The sequence below is a fragment of the Micrasema longulum genome, unplaced genomic scaffold (assembly GCF_059751315.1).
Source record: "Micrasema longulum isolate JH-2025_06_02 unplaced genomic scaffold, ASM5975131v1 h1tg000340l, whole genome shotgun sequence".
Classification (NCBI taxonomy): Eukaryota; Metazoa; Arthropoda; class Insecta; order Trichoptera; family Brachycentridae; genus Micrasema; species Micrasema longulum.
In genome coordinates, this window is record NW_028277543.1 from 1,131,105 (window position 1) to 1,157,444 (window position 26,340).

The following is a 26,340-nucleotide window of genomic DNA, read 5'->3' on the forward strand; positions in this document are numbered from 1 at the left end:
AATTACTCAATTTAACGATAATTAACCTTTTCCTCACTAAGCATCCAAAAATTACACATGATCTGAACGGGGGGACCAAACGACCCCAGTGCCTACTAGTATATAGCGTCACGAGAATTGTTTAATATAGTGCAATAATTCATTCATGCTTTCGCCTACACATATTTAACTCATTCGTGTATTTTATTCATTTTTGTTAGTTTTCCGAATGCTAATGTACATGAAGTGAAATTGACCCTTGTATCATTACGTCTTTTTTTTGTTTTAGTATTTTAAAAAAAAAAACAACTATTTTAAAAATTAAAAACAAAAACAGGAAAATGCTTTTTTCTATTAATTTCACGATTACAAAAAATATACGGCAAATAGCTTTAATAATACTCGAGTTATCGAATTAATCGGTCTATGGGGGATTCGAATCCCCCCTTCGGTCCGGCCAGGTTAAATCCAATTCGACTCGCCACAACTTCGCCCATGTATCGTTTTGATAAAATTTAATTTCACCAATCAAAAGATCTCGTCTCGGATCTCAACAGACATTTTGTTTTTTATGTAGATATTTCAATTATGAAAACGGTCCTCAATCAGACTACTTTGCTTGGTAACTTCTAAGCGGATTAATACAATCAAACTATAACAAGATTTCGTTGCCAACGTTACCAAGGTCGGAATTTATTCGATTAGAATTTAGAGGATTCAATTAAGAAAATAGGAATGATTGAAGGTAGTATAAAATTTGTTTACTGTTAATTCAATACGATAATGATAAGTATGCAATCTAAAAGCATATAGGAAGACCTGGAAATAGGATTAAGATATTTTGTAGCATTTGCGAACTTGGATTATTATCTGTTATATATTATATACATATAATATTATGCGAGATCGTTGGATTAGGAGAGCAACCGCCTTGTTTCATTGCAAAAAATATTATAATATCAAAACAACAATCAACTTTTTCATCCAACCATAGAACTAGATACGGCTGTACTCTTCTACACCCAAAATCCTCTGGGCCCCGTTTACAAAAGGTTAATAGATTTATCTTTAATGAGGAAGTTCAGTGCTAAGGGGAAATTGGACGTAAAAATGTTTTCTTTTTCATCTTCATTCCCTTTCCGCAACGAATGGTGCATAGGGCACTGCGTTCGTACACCAATCGCAGCAAATCTTGATCATTTTTTGTTACATGAAGGTAAGATGACTAGTCTTACGCTTCAGGTACCAGCCCAGGGGACTATGAAATACTCGGGAATCGAACACGAGACCTCTTGCGTGTTAGGCAAACGCGCTGCTCATTACACCACGAGGCCGACAAAACGTGAAAATGTTTTGTTACGCGCGGTAAAAATAAGAGCATTATTTTTGTACGGCGAAGTTTCTTTAAAATGTATAAAAAAAAAAAAATGAACTACTTTCAACGATGTTACCTACTAGTTCTTCCGAATCAACCAATGACAGTGTTGTGATAGATTTCCAGTTTGCGGGAAGCTAATTCACCAATCAGCAAAACTCACCGAAGAGAACGTGTGACGTCACACGCGGAGTAATTTCAAAATTACAAAACTTTTTTTGGCTTAATTTTATAGCCTACTGACAAATTTAAAAACATTTTAAAAATCACTGAACTTCCTGAGCGTCTATAAAGTAAATTCGAATTTTCTATAGGAAAATGTTTATCCCTGGTACCCCCCTTAGGAACTCGGAACGGTTAAGTTCTCTACCGCTTCTTCTCGGTCCGTTCTGCCGATTGGTCCGTTGACTTACCGTAAACCGGAAATATTTTACAAGTCTCTTATCGTTGGACGATTCATTAGAACTAGTGACGTTCAAAGTAGTTAGTTTTTATTCAAATATTTTTTATTAATTTTTCATAAATTTTCAAGAAACTTTCTATCACAATTAAATGCTCTAATTTTTTTATTTTTTATTGAACTTTTTGTAGATACTGTTATTTGTACATTGTCGGGCTTATTGCCAAATGGCAATTTCTTCCAACCAACCAATAAAATAATAGTTTTATTTTTATAATTCAAGTTACAGAACATATTCAATAGAAAATAAAGACAAAAATAGAAATAAACTTATTTTTTTATACCTTAAATCAAAACTATTACTCAATTGGAAAAAGGAAAAAAGAGGAAATGAGAAGAGATTAAGAAAGAGAAAGGAGATGTTTCTTCCGACGCGATTTAAACAGAGATACTGTAGTAACATCTTGATGGTGGATGGGAGATGATTCCACAGTCGAGCCGCATGGACACTATATGAGTTAGAGAAGAAATAGAAATTGTGGATGGGTATTAACTCTTAAAAGACTGTGGTAAATAATCCCTTTACGCGCGGTGATGTAACGTCGTGTTACCACTAGTAAAAGACGGAATATTCTAAAGTTCAGACATTTGAAAAAAAAAACATGGAGACATACTGATTAATAATTCCTTTTCCATAATTAATGCGAATAAACATATAATTTAGCCCTGTTATGGCAAAATAAATTAAAAATCACAAATACGCCGCTCATGTTACGCGCGTGCGCCCCCCATCATTGTCATCAACCGACTGAAGACTAAATCTGTTTTAGACGACACCCGCCGCAGAACAGCGTCTCTGTCTTCCTTGATATGACTTATATCTTCGTGCTCTCTCTTGTATAAGGTATCTGTATAGATGTGTTGCTGAATTAGCGGACATTAATTCTTCGCGTAGCAAGGATAAATATTTTTTATATTAACATTTAGTATAGTTATACAAATGTTACTTTCCAAATCAACTTTTTTTTAAATAAGGGAGATATATCAAGTCTTGTGTCCTATGTCGACTAGTATGACATCACAGCCACACAAGAGTTAAGAGAGTGCCTTGAGAATTTTATTACGCTTAAGAAAACATATTTTATATCCAATTTCCCGTAGGGCTGAAGCAAAGTGGCTTGGGTAAAACTGTTTTTTAAAAAAAAATGTTAATATTTTTAAACAAATTTTCACATTTTCGTAGTTGATGCGGCTTAGATAATTTTGACATCAAACACAAGAAAACAACAAAATGATTCACAACACTTGTGTGACGTGTGAAGAAAATTGTCTGGTAAGATTTCTCATTTGCATATAAAATATAGTACGTTATTTTTTCTACTGCCTTATCTGGTTATAAACTGTGCACGCGACTGGCATAAATATGATTTGCAGGTAAGATTCGTCATACACTGCATTCATTTTCATAGTAATTTTAATAACAGTTCGATGAGTAACTTCTGTCGAAAGTGTAGAATATTAATTACTCAAATATAAATGTACACTTAAAACCTATATTTCACGTTCATCCTGCCAAGTATCGAACTCAAGACCTCAAGAATGGTGGGCGAATACTATAGCCACTACACGACGAGGCGGACTTGTGTCTCACAAACAACAAGAGGTTGGCAATTATTGGTACTAAATTTAGAAATATAGTTAATATTTACGTATAAAATGTCTCGTAACTCACTCAAGAAAGTTTATCTCCCATTTTTTTCCCTTATATACGAGAATAATATTATTTATCTTATCATAAATTAACAACAATTAACTACTACTTACTAAGCACAATATATTCATATTTTAATTATTGAATGGTGATTTTTTAAAGAGTCCCGAGTCAAAATTGTTGAATTTCATAGTAAGAATGCCATTGTAATCACAATTAAAAGATGCATAACCCCCCCACCAAGAAAATAGGGTATTATCACTCGTGAGGAATATCGGATTTAACCTACTCTACAAATAAAAGATTTTTTAAAGATTCCCCTAGTGTTTATTTATATATCCTTATAATTAATGTTTTCATTCATTATTTTCGTTTCGAAAATAAGCTCTTTCGAAAACGATCGTTTCGTAAGTTGGTAATAAATTTTGTCACAGAAATTCACGAGTAATGCATTCATTTTAATGTTGGTAATGCCACAGGGCACATAAAGAAATATAAGGAGAGTTGTCTATGCATATTATCTTAAGCCTTCTTGTCTTCTTGCCCATACTGATCATCGTGGTTTCGGATGTGACAGGGTTTAAAGAACACCCTGTATTTCACACACACAGACACTTAATAATTTATACAGGTATAAATTATCCAAATATATACAAATATAAAATAAAATCAATGTCTCATTTTTCGAGCACCCGCCGTTGTTTTACGATCACGATGAAATGTACGAGTATGTAGAAATTTAAAACTTGGTGTTAGTTTGTATTTTATAAAAGGCCGTGTAAAATAATAGTAAAAAACGCTCAAAGAGGGCTCCGTCTCTTTCACACACAAAACTGTAATCTTCATATGCCTGCACGTAACATACGACAATAAATAAATAAACGAAAGTAAAATGTTTGATTTAAGACCGGCGAACCAACTACGAGACTTGATAGGCGCGTTGCGTTATTTTCTAATTTGAAACGAGTATTTTAATAATATAATGCGTTACGTTCAAGTCGAGCTGTCAATTTGGCAGGGAACGGCCGTAGATTACATTACTGGTGTTTCACAAGCCTTAGTTGCGAGCGAAACTTTCAAGGGAAAGTAATTGGATAAGGTGTCCCTTCACACACTAACCGCATACTAAATATACATATGTACGCTAGCGGACCCGACTGACGATGTCCTCTGCCCGCAAGTTGGTTTGCCTGCTATTTTATTAAGAAAAAGACTTGATTGATAAGTCTGTGCCTCTAGGTACTTGTTTATGATTGAATTCCAAAACCAAAAATTATTAATATTCAAATATTTAATTTAAGTAGGTACCTAGGTACTTGTTTATGGTTGAATTCCGAAACATATCGGTAAGTGCTGGTTTCTTCCATCTCCGACAGATCAAATCCGTGCGGAGAAATATTCCTATAGATGCAACTAAAGCTCTTGTAAATGCTTATTAAATGGAATATACGCAAATCTCCCAAAATATCAAACTAATAAACTTCAATCTGTTTTCAATGCGATAGCAAGGCTTATTACGGGAGTAAAACAATATTCTCACATCTCACAACATCTTCGAGATTTGCACTGGTTAAAAAGCCCAGAGAGAATAAAATACAAGCTGTGCTGGACAGTATTAAAATCCCTTCGTGAAATGGCTCACTACTCTTAGGTCAGCATTTGATTCAGGAAGAGGAAAACTTGTCGAAATCCGGCGCTCCCCAAACACTCGATTTGGAGATCGAGCTTTTGCCGCCGCCGGCCCCTCTGCCTGGAACCAATTGCCTTCTAACTTACGAATCATCGACAGTCCCAGTCAGTTCAGATCCCAACTAAAATCCCGCTTCTTTAGACTATCATACCCTTAATTTTAAATCTGTAAATATATTATATCACTTCAGTTTAGTTAGAATGTAAGTTTAGAAATACAATTTTAAAGCGCCCTTGAGGTAATTTTTTACAAAAATGGCGCTATATAAATCAGCCAAATATTATTATTATTATAAAATAGTTGATTTTCAAATATAGATTTTTTTCGCAAATGTCAAATTCAGCTCTTCACACCAACATGGATGCACTTTATTGTCGGTTAATATTATTTTAGTATTGCCAAAAATCCAGTAAAAAGAAATAAATGGCAACACAAAAAAACAACATCCTTCGATTTTTTTGTATGTGCATTCTCGTCGAATGTAATTTTGGTAGGTCGATGAAAAAAAGAAAAATGCTTCTAACTTTTTTTTACAGATTCGATTAAAACTTAAGAGCGTAAAGATCTACATTTCGCTGAAAACCGCACGTAAATCGGTTAAGCCGTTTACGAGGAGTTCAGTGACATCACACGTAGAACTATATATATAAAGATACAAATATATCGGGTGTTTTTTTAAGAGAGCTACAACTAGAAATTGAATACAGAAGAAGCAAATATTTCTTTGTTTTTATTGTGTTCGAAAAAATGAATATACAAATTTATTTTTTGAAAACGATTTCCGACTAATGTCCGCGACCAGCAGTTAAGCTATGGTTTCCTAGGAAAGCGGTGATGCGGTGGGTGTAATAAGACGGCCGTCTTAATGTCGTCTAAATATTTAAACTGAGAAAGCGTGTCATCTAGCGGCCGTGGCGGCTTATCTGTCAAAAATATGCACTGGAATGCGATCCGTCACCTGTCATATTTTTCAATATTCATATTGGATAGTTCGTCAGATTTTTTTCAACAATTTCGAACATTTTGAACAATTTCGAAGTCATGTGACCTTCTCATGCACGAAAATAGTTTAATTTCATTGTCATTAACATTTTTGTACATACCTGATATTCCAAGTACTATCCCGATATTTCTCGACATATTATTTTTTTAATATTTTTTTATTTTATTTATTATTTATAAATCATATAACACAAAGTATTTTACAAGTATAATACGTTGAATTACACTCCCAGGAGTTACAACAACTCAATTCGGGACATAAATAATATAACCGTTTAGAAAATATCACATATTAAGAACAACAAAGAAACAAAGCAAGTTTAGCACCTTTATAACTAAATATACAACAACAATAATACGCCTTAAACCTTTTCTTGCACAAGCATAATAAATACATTTAAAAAAAACGCTTTTAAGAATAAAAAAGTAAATATACTAAAGGGAGATAAGGTCATTAACATCACATGCCATGCGGATGATGCTGCCATAGTGATGATGAGAACATATCCATCTCAGTTAGTAAACATCTGGATGCCTAAGAAATGTCGTATAGTACAATGAACACATTATTATTGGAAACATAATTCGGATATAGAAAACTTGTGTCAGACCAAATCATGGTGTATACAACAGAGGCGAGGTAGATAGAGAGAAAATAAAAAAATACGAAAAACCAAGTAGAAAAACTAAATAGAAAAACTAAATAGAAAAACCAAATAACTATTTTTATGTTGTTTTTACTGGGGTTTTTTAGTCCTTGCTCTTCACATTATATAAAACTTCCTGATTTCTTACAAAATCAATAGACATTTCGTCAATTCCGCTATTCCACATAACGTTTGCACTCAGTGACAGCTTCGACAGGCGAAAATTTTCACCGTTACACAAGAAAAACCGTTCGAACACTGTTCGCACCGCGATGACGGCCGTCCTGTAAATAGCGGTACCGACGTTTGACGTTCTGTTCACAATCAACGCTCTCTAGAGAATCACTCGATAAAAAATCAAGCGCCATTGATTAATACTGACGGTCTAATAGCGTCGTCTACCGCCACATGACGACCGCTAAATGACAGCCTGCTCTCCTAGGAAACGGTGCAATGAAGACGTTTAGAGATATTGTTTTTTTATTTATTATTTGTTAAAAGACTATTAAACTAATAAAAAAAAAGTATTTCTGAAATTACTCCGCGTGTGACGTCTCTTCCGCTTCTTCTCTGCCAGTTCTGCCGATTAGTCTGTTCACTTACCGTAAACCGGAAATCTTTCACGACTCTCTTATCTTTGGTTGATTCATATGAACTCGAGACGCCGTTCAAAGTAGCGTAAGAAAACAACACTTTTTTAATTCCAATTTCCCGTAGGGCTGAAGTTCCTCATTTTTTGCCTTTTTTAAAAACAAATTCGGCGTTATTTACAAAATACTGATAGTTTTTATAGGACTGGACTTTCCTCTAGGGAATGGAATTGAGTTGGAAACTCCTTGATGATTTTTCAATCATTCGATTTGGTTGATTCTTGTAAAGCAACTATTTTTTCTTTGATTATATAAATAAAAGACGAGTGATACTTAATCCACAAATTTGGAATATCCAGTGACCGGTTTCATCGCTTTCGCGACATCTTCCAGACTGTTATCTTTATAAAGGAGTTCAATGTATTTATACAAAACAAAGGTAAGGATAAATAATGCAAAATTATACAGAATTATATAAGGATAGATAAGAAAATTATAAAAGCGATGAAACCGGTCACTGGATATTCCAAATTTGTGGATTAAAGCATCACTCGTCTTTTATTTTCTATAATAAATTACAATGAACTTCCATCAAGAATTTTCACTTACAAACTTAAATGTTTTTTCTTTTTATATTGACGTGCTATGTGTTATTTTTAAGTGATTTTGTTGTTTGTAAATATATTATTGCTGTACCTAATACAATATTTTAGAATATTATTCGTCCAATGGAGTTGGGACTTGTTTCTCAATAATGTAAATAAAATTATTGGTGATTAAAACAAAAAAGGTGCGAGTTAAATTGGCTCCTAATGCGCAAGAGTTGTTGGTTTGCTTCCGCGGCCCGTGGACTTCATAGCCCCATAGCAAATAATCCATTGGCGTCAAATCACATGATCGTGGAGGCCAATTAACGGGACTGCTAGATATCTGGAAATAATGTTGTCGCCAAACTAGTCTCGCAGTAAATTCGTTTCACGACCCTATACATACGTTTGACTAACTCCACACTGATTTTTCTAAATTTGTTGGAATGAGATAGTTTATATTAAGTTCGAAAGAATGAAAATACCCGTTATTTCTATACTATATAAAATAAAATAACAAGCTTCACCTAAGATACAAATATTGCAATGCCACCAACGGTTTGAAAAAAAAGAGATCGTAAATCACAATACATATACAATCATTCACGTAAGAAAGAGATTTACACCTATGGACAAAAAAAAGTTCGCACTTACCCCGCTATCCGTAATTCCCAGTTTACCTGACTCTATTTCTTAGAAACGATTTTATTATTTAACAATTGCTTTTATTTATTGTTAAGGAATATATTGGCTACGCATTTAAAGTAATAACATTTTTAAAAGCTTCATCAGTCTTTTAAAAACTACGTCTGAAGAAACATCGCTACGAAAATATGAAGAGTTCGGGTCAAATGTCTATTGCGGTAAAATCGAAAATTATTACTTTGTCACAGGAAAATATGTCGAATCGTGAAATTTCTCGTAGAATCGGTTTCCCGGAGTGTTCTGTGAGAAAGTTTAAAAAAAAATTTGTGAAACTGGCTCTCTGGAGCGAAAAAAGGGAAGTGGTCGGCAGCGCAAGACAACTCCTAGAGAAGATCGGCTGGTTGCCAAGCTTATCAACCAAAATCGTTTTCCAATTGCTGCAGAAATACACGGAGAGATCCAGTCTACGTGCCAAACCACTTTCTCGGTGAGGACGGTTTCCAGGAGATTATTGGAGCAGGGGTTCCAAGCAAGAAGTCCCGCAAAAAAACCCCTTTTAACGGAGAAAATGAAAAAGGCGTCGTCTAGATTGGGCCAAAATGCACCAAAATTGGATAATAGACGATTGGAACAAGTAATTTTTTCCGATGAATATAAATTTAATGTGTTTGGTCCAGATGGCAAGACGATAGTCCGGCGAAAACCTGGCGAAAGATTTCACCCTAAATGTATTACCCGAACAGTAAAGCATTCACCCTATGTCATGATATGGGGGTGCCATGACAGCTCATGGTTTGGGTCCACTACAGATAGTCCAAGGCACTATGAATGCCATACAATACAAAACTATTTTGGTAAATCATTCGTTTCCTACAGTTGAAAACATTACACAATTTAGTTCAAATCCTATATTCCAAGATGATTCTGCGCCTTGCCATCGAGCTCGATCTGTGAGTATATAACTTTATTTTATAAATTTAAATTGTTGTAACTTGGTTTGTAATATCATATCTTTCTTACAGGTAACTGAATTCAAAGAGTCTTTTGGAGTTACATCACTGAGTTGGCCTGGAAACAGTCCGGACCTTAACCCGATAGAAAATTTATGGGCAATAATGAAACAAAAAATTGCGAAGAAACGGGCCAAAAATACCCAGGAATTGATTAAAATCACAAACCATGTTTGGGAACATGAAATATCATTAGATGTTATAAATAATTTATATTTGTCGATGTCAAACAGAATTTCTTTAGTGATTAAGAGCAAAGGCGATATTACAAAATATTAAAATACTATCGAACCCGAAAAATTACTTTTATTTTTATATTATTTTGTTTAAAATATCGGTCTGTTTACCCTTCACACAAATCTATTAACCAAATGTAATTATTTGCGATTGCCAATAAAGACACAGTGCCATAAATCAATTATGTCGGGTACAAGAACAATGGTAACGGAGCTGCTACCTGGAAAAAACCCTATTTATAAATATATATTAAGCTTTTTTTTATATTTTACTTGGAAACATTACTTGGTCATCAAATCTACAAAAATATATATTTTAAAAAATCCAAGCAATTGAGAATATTTATTATTTTAAATTAAGAATTTTATTACAAGTGCGAACTTTTTTTTGTCCATGGGTGGACATATTTCTTTACTTTATATGTATTTCTGTGTAACTCGCTATCTTAGATGCGACATTAACTGGAAGCTGTCAAAATTTTGAATCATGTGCTAAAGAATTTATTTATTTACACCTTTTATCAAATTACAATTTTACGTTCACTTTGCCCAGATAACAAGGGTACATACCCCGTTCCAAGCTAGGCAATTACATTTTAATATATAAAAATAGTCAACAAATGAATAGAGAGCACAGACAAATAAAATATAAACTTAATCGTATACACATTTTGATACATACACACATACACATATATACACACATATACACACACACACACACACATACATACACACATGCGCATACACACACATACATTCATAAAAACATAGACAATTTATTTATGCGAAACTTCATGGTTGCCATCTATAAATATATATTTTTTAATTATTCCATATTTTCATATTTTATTTTCGACATCCAGTAAGAATCTCCAATCCGTGATATGCATCAACTTTTCTGACTCTCTACGACCGATATCATGAAAGAGCGAGGTCAACACCTTCCGCAACTTGACAACACTTCCGTCTTTCCACGATTCTGACAAAAGGTTATGGACCTTTTTGCCTACGTAAGAGTGTTGTCTCGATGCCAGAACAGTGTTGACCCCTCCATCTAGTATCAGATCCCTATTAGAGTATCTTGTATTATGGTTGTGGTTGACGCTTGGGTAAATGTCTCAATTTATATGTGTAACCACTACCGTTCTCAATATATACTGTTGAATAATATTCAGTACTCTGAATTCTTTGAAGAACAAGTCACTTGGATAACGAAATGTTTTTTTTAAAAATTACTCGGATTAAAGATTTTTGTGCAATTGCTACAGGTTCAAGGGCGGTTTTTGTGCATTTATTTATTTATTTTGTTCATTAATGCCCAAAAGGCATTTACAAAAAATAAAATACATGCTAACATACTAAAGAATAAACACAGAATACACAGAAAAAATATGTGAAATTAATTAGAAAGGAAATAATAATAAGTTTTTCAAAGTAAAAAAAAATAATAATAACAAAGGTATGCAAGAAAAAACAGTAAGCATATTAACTACCAGGAAAATAGAATTAGAAAATGAGAAATGCATATTGCACAATATTCGCCTTGGCTGTTGGCAGCTGTCTTACCCGGAAGCTTTCTTACTAGTTCCGCGTGTGCAAATCGCGGTGACAAATACCGTAAGCGCCAAAGGAATCCTTTGCTAAAACACCCTTTTCGCTGCAGAGTTGCCCGCTAGAAATGGTCGTACTCTGAGATGACAGGAAATAGCAACATAAAGATTATTTATTGATTTATACTAAAATTATTTAGATCTGTCGTTTTATCTTGATTAGAATCGTGGTATCAAGATTATATTAATTAAATAGGAAGGCGAAACTGTCCATTTTTGGAACTAATGATATTACATCCTTACATTTTTGAAAGGCATAATTTTAAGTAGAAATAAAGAAAAATGTCACAAAAATGCATGTGAATTAAAATGCTTGTATTTTTTTTGAAAAAAAAAAAATTAAAATTTGGCCGCGGGCACTTTTATGTTAAATTTATTATCTTCAAATTATTACAAACAAATTTGTGTTCAATACTTAGTTTTTATTGAGATCCCAGATACCTAAGTCTAGTCTAAATTTGAAATGGCGTAATTTGCCGGTCTAAAAGTAATAATATTTTTGTTACATAAAACTTTTAAGTATATTTTTTAACAGAAATACCTTTAAAAAATATTGTTTTTATCTGATTTATGTGTTTTTATTTTTTTATTATTGCGCGATTAAAAAAAAACATTCGTTTTAAAATGGTAAAATCGTATGATTTCCTAATTTTGCGTTCGTTTTACCAGACTACAGCCTTAATGAGGAAACCTATCAACCACCTTATCGATCAATGTAAAATTGTTAAGAGTGTTAATATTATTTTAGTATTACCAAAAATCCAGTAAAAAGAAATAAGTGGGAAGAAATTAGAAAGGAATTTAAGGAAAGAATCTGATTGGGATACACTAAAAGCGAATGTTGTTTGTTAACATTAAAAGCGAATGTTGTTTGTTAACATTAAAAGCGAATGTTGTTTGTTAACATTAAAAGCGAATGTTGTTTGTTAACATTAAAAGCGAATGTTGTTTGTTAACATTAAAAGCGAATGTTGTTTGTTAACATTAAAAGCGAATGTTGTTTGTTAACATTAAAAGCTAATGTTGTTTGTTAACATTAAAAGCGAATGTTGTTTGTTAACATTAAAAGCGAATGTTGTTTGTTAACATTAAAAGCGAATGTTGTTTGTTAACATTAAAAGCTAATGTTGTTTGTTAACATTAAAAAACAAACTTGTTTTAAACACAAAAAAACAACATCCTTCCGTATTTTTTGTAAATGCATTTTCATGCAATACATACAACCCTGGTAGGTCGATTAAAAAAAAAATTGTGCTTCTAACTTTTTTTTACAGATTCGATTGAGAATCTACAAAAACGCGCAGCGCAAAAATCTACATTTCGCTGAAAACCGCACGTAAATCGGTTAAGCCGTTTAGGAGTTCAGTGACATCACACGTACAGAAGAATTATATATCTACAGGTTTTTCTTTAAACCCTGTCACATCCGAAACAACGATGATCAGTATGAGAAAAAAGACATATTGGCACATTATAATATTTTTTTAGAACGACTAAAATCTTAAAAAATAAAATATAGAAAAAAACAAATGGTTGCTTACTTTTGCAGGGGAGAAGCGAGGGGGGCGCGGCCGTGCAGTTCAGACTCCCCCCTCCCCCTTCTCGTTTCTCTCCTGCGTAAGTGAGCAACCGTTTGTTTTTTTCTATATTTTATTTTTCATGATTTTAGTCATTCTAAAAAAATATTTTAATGTACCAATATGTCTTCTTGCTCATACTGAACATCGTGGTTTTGGATGTGACAGGGTTTAAAGAACACTCTGTATAGATAATAAAAAATATGAAAGGTACCAATGCAGTGCCCTATGCACTACTTAGATCCGGGTAGAGAAATTATTATGATAAAAAAAGTAAAATAATACAATAAAAAAAAATTAATTCAAATGTTAATGTCCCGTACGCCATGTAGATTTATACGGCCCGTCTAAAACAAGCTATTATAAAAAAGCATCTTTCATGGCCCCGCGATTAGTAACAAAATGGCGAGCTGATTTTTTTCGGAGACCAACAGAGGCTTTTTTACACCGGTGCGACACAATCCTTGACCACCAATTACCGAGATCTGTGTACTTCCTGGCTCGAACTTGTTACTAACCGATCAATTGGCTATTTGGTATAAATAAATAGTTTATCAGAGCATCGGCAATCCGCTGGAAACAAAATAAAATTGTATGAAAATACATTTTTTAAGTCCGAGCATTGAAAAACACGATTACATTAAACAAATTTTTGTCTGAGACACGTTTTGTATATCCGAATTAAGTTTCTAATGATCCTGTGTTCATTGTACTAAACGACATTTCTTAGGCATTCAGATGTTTACTAACTGAGATGGATATGTTCTCATCATCACCATGGCTGCATCATCTGCGTGGCATGTGATGTTAATGACCTTATCTCCCTTAGTAGATTCACTACTTTTTCATTCTTAAAAGCGTTTTTTTATATATTTATTCTGCTTGTATAAGAAAAGGTTTTTGATTATATTGTTGTGCTATATTTAGTTGTAAAGGTGCTAAACTTGCTTTGTTTCTTTGTTGTTCTCAATATGTGTTATTTTTTTAATGTTAATATTATTTATGTCCCGAATTGAGTTGTTGTAACTCCTGGGAATGTAATTCAACGTATTATACTTGTAAAATACTTTGTGTTATATGATTTATAAATAAATAAATGAAAAATAATAAAAATGTTAATCAACAACGTTTTGAGTATGTCTTAATGTCTGTAGACAGGCTGGATTTCCTCCCCTGGGAAATATTTAGATTAGAATTCGTTGCAACAGAGAGGGTAAACATTTTCGCGAATGTAGTATGAAAGTCTAGTCATACAAATTTTGTGATATTTTTCTTAAATTCTGGATAAAATTATGGCCTCAATAATCGTTTTTTTTTTTTTTTTCATTTTTAAAAATAATGTTTTTGTTGTAAATATTTTATTTCTACAGCACCCATATTTTTAGCAAAATATTAGTGCCATCGAACGGCCAATATGAATATTAAAATCATAGCTGTTTTTCTTAACTGTATATTATATGATAAGTTTTAACGGTTTAACGATTTCAGAATGTTTGTATACTGATCTTCGCAAATTCGACCACAAACATTTTTCAATTTGTGGTGTGACATTTTACACTTATTTGTTTATCTATCTTTTAACTTATGTAGTTTTTATACAATATTTTATATATTGATGCTTTTTGTAGATATTTCTTAATAAATCTCCATAGTTGATGATTTGCATAAAATTATAAATAAAATTATCAATAAAACTTCTTCGTTTAGTTTCACTTTTATTTAATTTTGACCAACGAGCGCTTTCGCCTAATCTTCAGGACTGGTAAATTGTGTACAACATTTTTAACTTTTAAAATATTTGTTACAAGGTTTAGGCAATATAAGAACATCACATAAGAATTTTATTAAGGGACAGACAGCATAAATATTGTTACACATAGTTTGCAAAAACTGTTCCTTTTTAGGAATGTTTTAGACCGAAATTGGTAAAAAAAAAACGTAAAAAGTAAGTAAAAACCTAGTAAATTTTAAAATTCTTATTATTAAAAAGATAAGAAAAGAACACGTGGAAGAAGTTACAGAGTTAAACAATTTACTAGTCCTGAAGATGCCTTCTTAGGCGAAAGCGCTCGTTGATCAAAATGAAATAAACGTGAAACTTAACCAAGAACTTTTTTTAATAATTTTATTAATTATGTTATCTTATTCATTTTTATATTTTATAGTATAAATAGCAACGCGAGTGATTTTGTGTTAGTATAAGTCCCGATGATGTAGTAGCCTCGAAACCAGTCAACGATTAACTAAAATTAAAGTCATTTGTACAAATTTATTATAAAAAAGTAACAATAATTCCTGTTATTGTTTTACCATACTTTAAAACAAGCATGCAATCTAAAGTATGATCTTTTTACATTCATTTGTCTTCTTCAGTGAACTTCGTTTGTCAAATCTAACGTTGGCGAGTTTGGCTATGTAAAATGCATGGTGTACCAGGTTCAATTACTGGCAAGGTCGACACAAGATATTTATTAAAAGGTTTTTCCAGTACATTTTATATGTCCTTGACGAGCTAGGGGCCTACGGCTGAGCGTTCATTTAGCCAATGATCTGTATACAATCGATGTACCAATAAAATGTCCTATATGTATTTATTCAACGGCGTATGGCTTTAACAAAATATAAAAAATGTAAACAAAATGAAAAAAAAAGTAATATATCAAAACAGTGGCACAGATGGATAAAATTCACAAACATTTAAACTCAAAACTTTAGCAAGCATAACAAAATGACGAAAGACAAAAATAAAAAGTTTTGGAGGGGTAATTTTATTTATTTTATTTTATTTGTGATTTTTACAGTTATTACATAAAAAAAAATAAGCAGAAATATATTAACAATACTAGAGCCAATTAAAAAAATCCACAGTACATCTAATAATACATAATATATAAGAAAAGAGTTTACGTAATTGTATGTGTGTGCCGTTTGTATTCATGTGTGTGTATGTGAGAATGAATGAGGGAGAGTGTGCATGTGCGTGAGCGAATTAATGAGGTAGAGGGTGCGTGTGTGTGGGTGCGTAAGTATATAAAAACAACACTTGTAATTATTTTGAAAAGGGTACAGGAAAGAGCTTGGTAAGAAGTTTGATTATTTAAAAAAAAACAAGGTTATACCTAATTTTAAGACCTTTTTGTAAATATGTATTATTTAATCAACGCCAGAGACAGTATTATTATTGCAAATAATAAATGTAGCGCCATTTTTGTGAAAATCACCTCAAGGGCGCTGTACAGTAAATATCCCAACACGCCTTGCAGCTACATATCGCATTGACGGTTGGGATTCAAGTTCCCTCATTCAATTATAATATAATTTAATAACATATCGTGGGTATACAAGGAAAACCGGTTAATTACATTTTTGGCATATTTGAGTTATGAATACCATTTACTTCAAATTTTTATCCTCTATCTACAGGTTTAATCGGTTAAATGATATTACCGCCATTAACTGAGTTTTAGACAATTGAAGAGCGAGTAAAAACGTACCTATATATAGCATTTCTTCTCAAATCTTTACAAAGAAAATCACTTAAATGATTTTATGTGATTATTTTTCAACTGGAGCTTGTGTTTTTAATAATGAATATACAAGGAAAAACGGTTAAGTGTATGTCTGGTTTTCGTTACTAAAACAATATCACATCCAAAGTTTTTATTACAAGTAAAAACAACTACTATGAGAGTTTAGCTAGTTTTCATTGAAGTAAAAATATCTGCCTTAATGAAACGTTACTACAGCGAAAAACTGTGTTAAAAAAGACTTGTTAAAGTTATACAAAACAGGAGTCATTCCCGAAGAATTCCATCTTTGGTAAAAGAGTCTTTCCACTTCCGCTAATGTGGTAGATGCTTTATCTGAAGATGAAGACAGTGTTGAATTTGATACAACTCAAATTCAGTTAGAAAATGTCGCCAGCTAACTCAACCAGCGCAAATTTCTTCACAAGGAAAATCAGCTAAATGCGGATTTAATTTTTCCTCTTCATTTATTTATTTTATTAGGTAAACAAACAGTATGTACACATATATTGCCAATTTCTTTGTATATTAGTGTAAGAAACTCATGCACACACCAAAAAAAATGTTTACACTTAATACAATAATTTAGATTATGTTTAATATAATAAATGTAAAAGAAACGAAATGAAAAAATATGTATATAATAATAATAATTAAGGAAAATCTTCTCTCAAAATGTCTCTAATTTTTGACATAAATTTACATAGATTGTCACAAAAAATATCAGCCTCGGTAAATATATTGTTATATTGATCGCATATTCTAGGTATTGTAGATTGTTTAAAATAGTTTGTTGACGCGTTTTCAGTGTAAAACAGAGGATTTTGTCTAGTCGGTCTAGATGGCACACGGAATGGAAGACTTTCAAGTAGGTTTGGAGAATCAATATTATTATTTATTAATTTGAATAAAAATAACTGGTCTAACATTATTCTTCAATTTTTAAGAGAGTTTATTTCATGGTACTGCATACTTTCAGCATGATTAGAAAAATTTATGTTTAACCGGTAGTCGACCTGCTTTAAAAAAAATTGTTGGACTCTTTCTAGTCTACTAATACTTACATTATAGTAAGGTGACCAAATAGGAGTACAGTATTCTAGCTGGGGACGAACAAATGTTTCTATCTTACTTAATTATTTTTTTCTCAAAATTCTGTTGCTTTTTATTTCATATAAATTCTGTAATGTATAGAAATATGTTTCATGAATAATAAACAATAAGTATTTGAAAAAAAAACATAACTTGATTTTTAATGAACAACCAAACTTTAAAATTCAATTTACGCAAAACTGGCTTTTTGCAGTTAGCCGGTATTCCTTATATAACAGATATGTGATAGATGGTTAGAAGCCTAGCCCCTATTTACATTATTTCAAAATTGAATTTAAGTTTTTTTGTCAATTTTTTCAAAACCGTTTGCAACAGAGCGCATAGACAATTGGAATTAAAATACTAGTACTAAGTACGCAGTTAATAACTGCAGTAAGGAAAATAAATGTTTAAAAAGCATCGATTTAAATTAGAAGAAAGATAAATGAAATAAATAAGTATCGGTTTGTGGTCCCGTGGCTAGTGTCTCGGACTCACAAACCACTTCCACTTTCTATGTTGTAGTATCCCAACTCAACACAGGGCTCTTGGCCTCATAGAGTTAGGGATACGTTATGTTTTTTTGTAATATGTATCTTTATATAAATATAAATAAATAAAAAAATAATAAAGGTCCGTGGTTTGAATCCCACTTTGCCCCAACTTGGTTCCCATTTTCTAATAGCGAGTTTTTTACAACTCGTTGAAAATGCCACTCAAAATTAAACATTTGATTAAAAATACTTAAATATACTTGCTATACTTGTTATTCCTTCCTTATTTTTTCTTTTTTCTCTGCTGCATTGGCATGTTTTTATACTTTTAAACTACTTTTAATTACTTATATTAAATATGTAAATAAAATCAATATATTGCTGCTCTTACTATAATGTGTCATTAATTTTGAAGATGTTTTTTAAATTGGCCTAAATTTATTGTCTTATATTTCACTTAAAGATTCTTCTCATCGTTTCTTTGAATCCCTTAAAATAAATATGTGTATATTTATGTTTTTCCTTTTTTTTTAAAAATGTTATTACTATTTTATTTTATTTTTACATCTGAGCATGTTTTTCATTCTTTATTTCAATTCTTAATTTTTGATTACTCTTACAAATTTTCTTCGTTTTTAATATTATTTCCATTTGTAAATACTCACTACAAACTACAAACTTTAAAATATATTTTTTTCACTTAAATTTTAATTTTTAAACAACTTTCATTTATGTTTTTTTTTTCCTTCTCTTTTTTATACTTTCATAATTAACCTTACATATAATTGCTTTATAATATGGAAACTTCACTGGTCCATTAGAATTAAGTCTAATTGTGTAAAATATTAAACTTTGTAACGGTACTGTATGTTTCCTGAATAAAAGAAAATAAAAAATAAATCTTCTTTTAAGAAAACAAAAAAAAAATATACCTTTCAACAAGACGGCGTAAGTCATTTTCGTTATTTTTAAAGGACCATGAAAAAAATGCTTATTTTAGATAAAAAGCTTAACTAAAGTACGCCTTAAGATGTATTCAAATGAAATGTTAATCCATAAAATGTTTTATTAAATTTTATTATTAATATTAAATATTAAAATTTAAGTCTAATTCAATAAAATTAACTAAGCATTTTTTTCATCGTCCTATAAAAATAACGAAAATTACTTCGGCGGTGTTGTTTTTTAAGGGACAATTTCCATGTTTTTTAATTATTTAAAAAAATATATATTGAAGATTTTTTTTTCTTATTACAAAACTTTACAGCACAAGTAAATAACCATTTAATAAAATTATAGGGCATAGGCATAGCCTGAAAAAGCCTAAATTAAAATAATAAGCAAAACAGCAAAAATACTCATTTGATTACAAAAAATATTAAAAAACACTTTTACTAATCTCTATAATGCCAAAGCTGCTTCTATCAGCCTAAAAGCCTTAATAATGGAAAATAAATAAGTCCATAAAGAAATAAATGAATACAGGGTAAGTACAACCTCCCCATAACACGAAAAAGGCGTTGGTAGTAATTTTAATTTAAAAAGTCAATTATGAATTTCACAGCCAAAATATACTGTGGTGTATTTTGCTATCTTGTCATTCAAATCACGACGAATTAATAATTATAATGGTTTATTAACATAACAATAGGGAAATATCACATACTACGAATACCGATAAAAATATATTAAATTAATTTAGAAAAAATAATTGGGAAAATGTTTTCATGTATAACTTTAAAAATTTTTTTTTTTTAAATGTGTTCCTAGAAAAACGCGACGAGTTTGGCATTGATTTACTTCTTGGCATAAACACTTAACAAAATTTCTATGCTTTATGTTTACTTTTATTTTATTATGCGAAATTTATTGACATCATTTTAAGTTACTAGAATTACACTCGTCCATGCGCATTGTAGCAGCACAACGATTGGTAATATAGTTTCTGTATGTAAATAGTATCAACTATAAAATAGCTAAGTTTTGTAAATGGTGTCTAGAATTCCAACCGCCTATGCGCTTAGTAGCTGCAAGACGTGTTGTAATCTTGCTCTTTTTTATTACTTTTTTAATTTTTTTATTTCATTAAAACACTAAATTTCTCTGACAATTTGTAGCTGCAAGACGTGCTGTATTCAAGCTCCTATCTGTAACAATAAAATTGATCTTAATTGGTAACGAGGAACTAGAATCCCAACCGTCCATGCGCTCTGTAGCTGCAAGACGTGCCGGGATATTTATTTATTGTACAGCGCCCTAGAGGCGATTTTCACGAAAATTACGCTATATAAATTAACCTACTATATATATATACATTGGTAATTGTGACGTCATGATTCGTGACGATGTTACATAAAAATTTAAACGGTTTCAAACAATGTTCAAAATAAACATGAATCGTCAAGTTTTAGGGGGCGTAGCCAATGCGATGACCGTTGTCGCGAAAATTAAAAATTAAAAATTGAAAAATGTGTTTTATGCTACTAATAAATAAGTTAATTTTTTTTTTGTTCAACAGTATTTCATTGACCCTTATTACCCCTTTAATCGTAAAAAAGTCATATTTCCCTAATCCTCTAATACACTTCATTTTTAGGGTAGTAGATTTCTCTGAATTGTGTTTAGTCTGCCAAAATAGGTGCAACCTGTTTTAAGGCAGACATTTTTATAAGCAGCGCAAAACAATTGTAAAAATTGACCTACTAGTGAATTTATTATACAAGTTTCATTATCAATACATACTATTATTTATCAATATTTTTAGAATAGAATTAAGAAAAGTCCAGAAACCGCATACGCACATCAAACAGAAGGCGACTAAACTACTCATAAATGAGTAGGTTTACGTTTCGACCCATTAGTTTCTTTGTTGACGTCGCTCAGTACGCAACTCCTGATTTGAATTCAACTATGCCGTGTTGTGTCCTTTTAAAGTGTAGAAATACTGCTAGGATCTTAAAGAAACAGAATGCAATCACATTTCACATTAAAACTCACAAATAAAACACTATAAATAAAAACATCTTTCTTACTATTTGGCCTGGTCCACTCATCAATCCGTGTGCATCCTACCTCCATTATCCATTTCTTAATGGCGATTTTATAGCGACAGTATTTACTAATTGTTCTTATGAACAATGGAAATAGGTTGTACACTTTAATGGAGAAGTAGACCAATCCTTTTGACTGAAAGTTGTGTTAGATACGTATTCTTTTTCCTTTTAAAAAAATAGGGGGAAATATTTTAGTAATATATAAATTATAACGAATTATTATACGAAGGAGCGTAGAATCATGACTGGTTATATGATTATGATTCTATTCTATATGATTCTACGCTCCTTCTGGACTATTCTTAATTCTATGATTTTTAGGTAATTCTTCTGACTTTTCTCTACCCAAACGTCCCAAACCCACTAACCGATTTCTTACAAATTTATTCCATTGAATTCGGGTCATGGTTTTACAATGTTTGGGCAATACATGAAATATCTTGGGTCCAAAAACCAGAAATATCTTTGCCCGAATTCGGAGTTTGTGGTAGACCCCATGACCGTCCTCAAATTTGACTCCTGGTGGTGTGAGAGTGTTCCTTGTGGAATCAAGCAGAAGCCTCTGTGGTGTAGTGGTCAAGACGCTTGACTCACACGGAAGGTTTCGGGCTCAATTCCCGGTGAGAACACAAAAATTAAAATGTAATTTTTCTTAAGCCTGGGTGTTCCGTGATGTAATTCACATCTGTAATTGGGCCTCCTGGCCTGTTGTGGTGCAAAAAAAACTTCACAAACATCTATATGTAATATAGATGTTTAAATATGGGCGGAATCGTGAATGTTACACAGTGCGTTAAATGGCCACTTTAACCAGCTAATGACAGGTCGTAAGCCCTGTAGATTCCTAGACTTCTATATTACCTTCTCTAAAATATTCTATTGTAACATGCTATTATTGTGATGATGATAGACATGTTTGTGATTAATCTACACTGCTCTCACACTTAGATTATGTTTTTTGGTAAATGCTCTGACAAATTTGCAATGCGTTTCCATATTTTAATTTCGATGTCTATTTCCTCGAGTTTTTGCGGCAGGCAAATTAAAATAAATATTAAAACTTAGATATTGCATTCAAGTGTATTTTATATACTACATTATTCTAAGTACCCGCATTTTTCTTCCGAATATTTTAACTAAAATCAGGAAATGAAATTAGTTTTATTATATGTAAGCAATGTATCATATTACATAATAATATGGTTATGCAAGTGGTACTGCATATACGGTGTAATTAAACATGATAAAAGATGAGCGTAGCGTATAATTATTTAGTTGTACATAAAATATTATATGTTTCTATAAACAATTATAAATCAAGCAAATACAAGAAAATGTTATATTGTCTTTAATACTAGGTTTATCATTTAGGAGTGAGTACCTAGAAAAAAATTATGAATTGTAAGGTTTAGAATGAAGAAGAAAAAATAAAATAGAAACAGGTAAGAACACTTTCAAGTCACGTAAGTGGTTAGAAGACAGAACGTTCCAATATTGATTTATTATTTATTTCATTTTAATTGGTACTTTAATTTTTTCATTATTTATATTTTTTCTGTAGATATAAATTGAAATTTTCGATTAACTTTGTTTTATTTTTTATCTTGTTTTGATCACATTTATGAGCAAACACTATTTATATATGTGTTTAATTTTTTTGTTATATTTAAAATATATTCAAGTAAATTGCTATTCTTTAATTTTAATTGTATCATTTTACTCTATCTTCTCACTTAAAAAAAATCTTTAAACTATTTTTTATGTTTATTATTTTACACGTATACAGTATTATGTCTGTACTCTTTTTATTGGTATTTTAATTCAAACTAATCTCTGAGCACCCGATGACAAACTATTATTGAATAGTTTATCGAGACAAAATATATTTTAATACTGTGTTTTCTTTATAATGTATTAATATTGTAATAATGTGTATATTTTATTGAATAAAGACATTAGAAATCATATGATCATATGAAAAAAAAATAAGAAAAAAAATCCCATAAACGCCCGGAGGGCTTTTACAAGTAGGGTACACAGGTAAAAAGATATGAAGTAAGATAATAAAATATAGTATTTGATACATTTTGAATACTATAATATACATACAGTAAGAAAATAATAAATTAAAATAAATATAGGCCCGATGTGTTGTAATAATTAGACATTAGTATGCGAGTAGGAAGAAAGCTATAAAGATACTTTAAAACGAATTATTTTATTTTTATTTTGTTTATTCAGAAAAACAACAGTAATACAAAAAAATATACACAACATTATAAAAAAAAACATAAAATAAAGCCAAATCAGTTTTCCACATAAATAAAATTATAAAAATCCAGATCAGTTAGATTTTAATTCATGTATTTTTTTTTGTATTTCTGTTGTTTTTCTGAACAAACAAAAAATAAAATTTAAAAAAAATAAAAAGGCATATTATCGACGCCTATAAGTATTACTACGGAAAAGACGTCAGTATTGAAATAGTACCGAAATATTGTAGCAAATCTCACATTCCTCACTAATGTTCAATGTCGAAGTTATCGGAAATCGAATCAGGAACCCCCGTGCACGGTAGTTGAATGCAGTAACCGATACATTGCGAATATTTTATCGTTTAGCGACGGTTATTTCAGCATTTGTATTTTTGCTAGTAGCTCTGATATGGTACAATCAACAAAAAAATGTTCACGTTTACATAACATTCATATTTGCACGCTATCGATGGCGGCTCAGATTGTTAACGTGTTTTGCATTTCAACAAGACAATAATAAAATAAATAATTGTAAAACAAAGAATTTATAATACATTCCGATCACGGTTGTAGCAACATAAACGAATAATACAAAGGTCACTAGCTACTTCCGCATCATCTTCCTTAATTAATTATTTATTTAACGACTCTTCTTTCACCGACAAAGACCTGCAACGAGGAAATTCAGTCGTTAAAAAAATAAATCTTAACAGACTATCAAACTAAGCTATTAAAAAATATATATATATATATATATATATATATCATTATCATAAAATAGACAGCCCTGTAGCTCAATCACAAATAACTATCGACGTACAATGATAACAATTTTTCAACATGGTTGTTTATACAGGTGTCCCAGAAGTCGACGTCAAGCCGGAAACAGATTATAGAACAAGTCATGCTAGTTGTGAGAAAAATGTAAGTCTTGTATTTTTTTAATGAGGAACTTCAGCCCTACGGGAAATTGGATACGAAAAATGTTTTCTTACGCGGGGTAAAAATTAGAGCATTAAATTGTACAGCAAAGTTTCTTGAAAATGTACAGAAAAAATAATAAAAAATATTTTGATAAAAACGCACTACTTTAAATGACGTCACTGGTTCATGTGAATCAACCTATGATCTGAGAGCTATGGAAGATTTCCGGTCTGCTTGTCGCTTCTGGACCAATGGGAAGAACTGAATGAGAATAAGCGGAAATGAACCTCTGACGTTACACGCGGAGTTATTTCAGAAATACAAAACTTTGAAAAATCGTAGCGCCGATAATACAATATAAAAAAAAAAAAATAAAAAAAATTTGACTTAGTTTAACAGTCTTTTAACAAATAAAAAAAATTAAAAAAAACCACTGAACTTCCTCATTGTAGGCATTTGAAAAAAAATCGAGAAAATCGACACCCTGTGATGGTCTTTTAACTCCCGTTACTACAAATCTTTATTTTATTTCAATTTTTTTTTTTATTATGTAATTCTGAATAATGTTTCTTTAAACTGTGATCCAAAGTTTAAAGCTAACTGCTCCAGCTTGGAAGAAAATGTTACTTTTTGCCCAACCAAGTATTCAAAATCAACACTACTCCTAATTTTAACTGACTGCACAGAAAAAAACTACGCTAATTTGGCAAGTAACTTTGAAAGTTGGCGCATTTAATAAGGATTCCAAAATGGTATCACACTTGCTTGATTATTTCTTAAATTAGGTGTGGACAATTTTTTTTATAATGAAACCCAGTTTTGAGCATTTGTTTCTGAGAGACTAAGAGTTATTTTACGAAGTGTCAGCGAGACAGATAGTGACGTCACTTTTACTAATGTGTCAGAGAAGGAGAGTCATTTTACGAAATGTGAGTGAAACAGATAGTGGAGCCACTTTTACTAATTTGTGAGACGGATAGATAGATTTTTTTACATTTTTCTCACAACGAGCATGACTTGTTCTATCATCCGTTTCCGGCTTGACGTCGACTTCTGGGACACCCTGTATAGTATCGACCAGACGACGTGCCACGCATTTAGGCATCAATCGGCGGTCTTTACCGATAATTTTAGTAAAACACTTGAAGATGCTCCCTTACAAAGTGTTAACACTGCACGGTGGTAGGTCACAGCCCTCCAATATTGATGTCCGAATTATGATGTGTCACTGCACGTAATTAGTGATTTTTAGCCAAATTAACTGAAAGTATAAAAACTACCTAGGATTTCTAAAGGGTTCATTTGTATTTCGGCATCGAAAGTGATTTCATCCAAGAAAGTGCTAATTATTGTAATCAGTGCGCTTATTAGTCACAGTGTTAACTGTTCTATATTTCTCAGAATTAGTATTTGATGTAAAAAAAATTAAGTTGAAGGTATGTTTGATAATTTTTATATACTTTGAAGCGTAAGTGAACAGTTGTTTTTAAATAGTGTCCCTGCTAATGCACAATTTTTGTTTAAATTTTATTTTTGTTTCCATAAACTTTTAACTATTTTTCCGCTCTGCCCCAATCTTTTTTTCTTTTTAGATTGAAATGATCTCATTTGGTTCATAAGACATGATGTTTGGCGAATACGTACGTGGGGTTCATAGTACATGATCGATGACACACACGTGCTAAATAATTTGGCCTAAAATTATTGTGCAACGATCGATAAAGCAAGTCATCGTTTTCTATAGAATCAAATACAACAATTTATGCAACTCTAACAGTATTGCACATAAATTTGTATTTTCGACACTTGACACTTGTGCAATATTTACACACATGTCCACTCTCATTCCAATATAACACCCACTCACCCACCCTCTCACTCACTTACACTCACACAAACACACTATTTGGTATGTATTGTACGTGTATTTAAT

The 26,340-nt window shown here is 31.4% G+C and overlaps 1 protein-coding gene across 1 annotated transcript in view; it reads right to left on the reverse strand.

Annotated features, from left to right (window-relative positions):
• gol (ring finger protein goliath) overlaps window positions 1-26,340 on the reverse strand; it is a 180,913-nt gene that overhangs the window by 96,429 nt on the left and 58,144 nt on the right. The gene's annotated exons all lie outside the window — the stretch shown is intronic.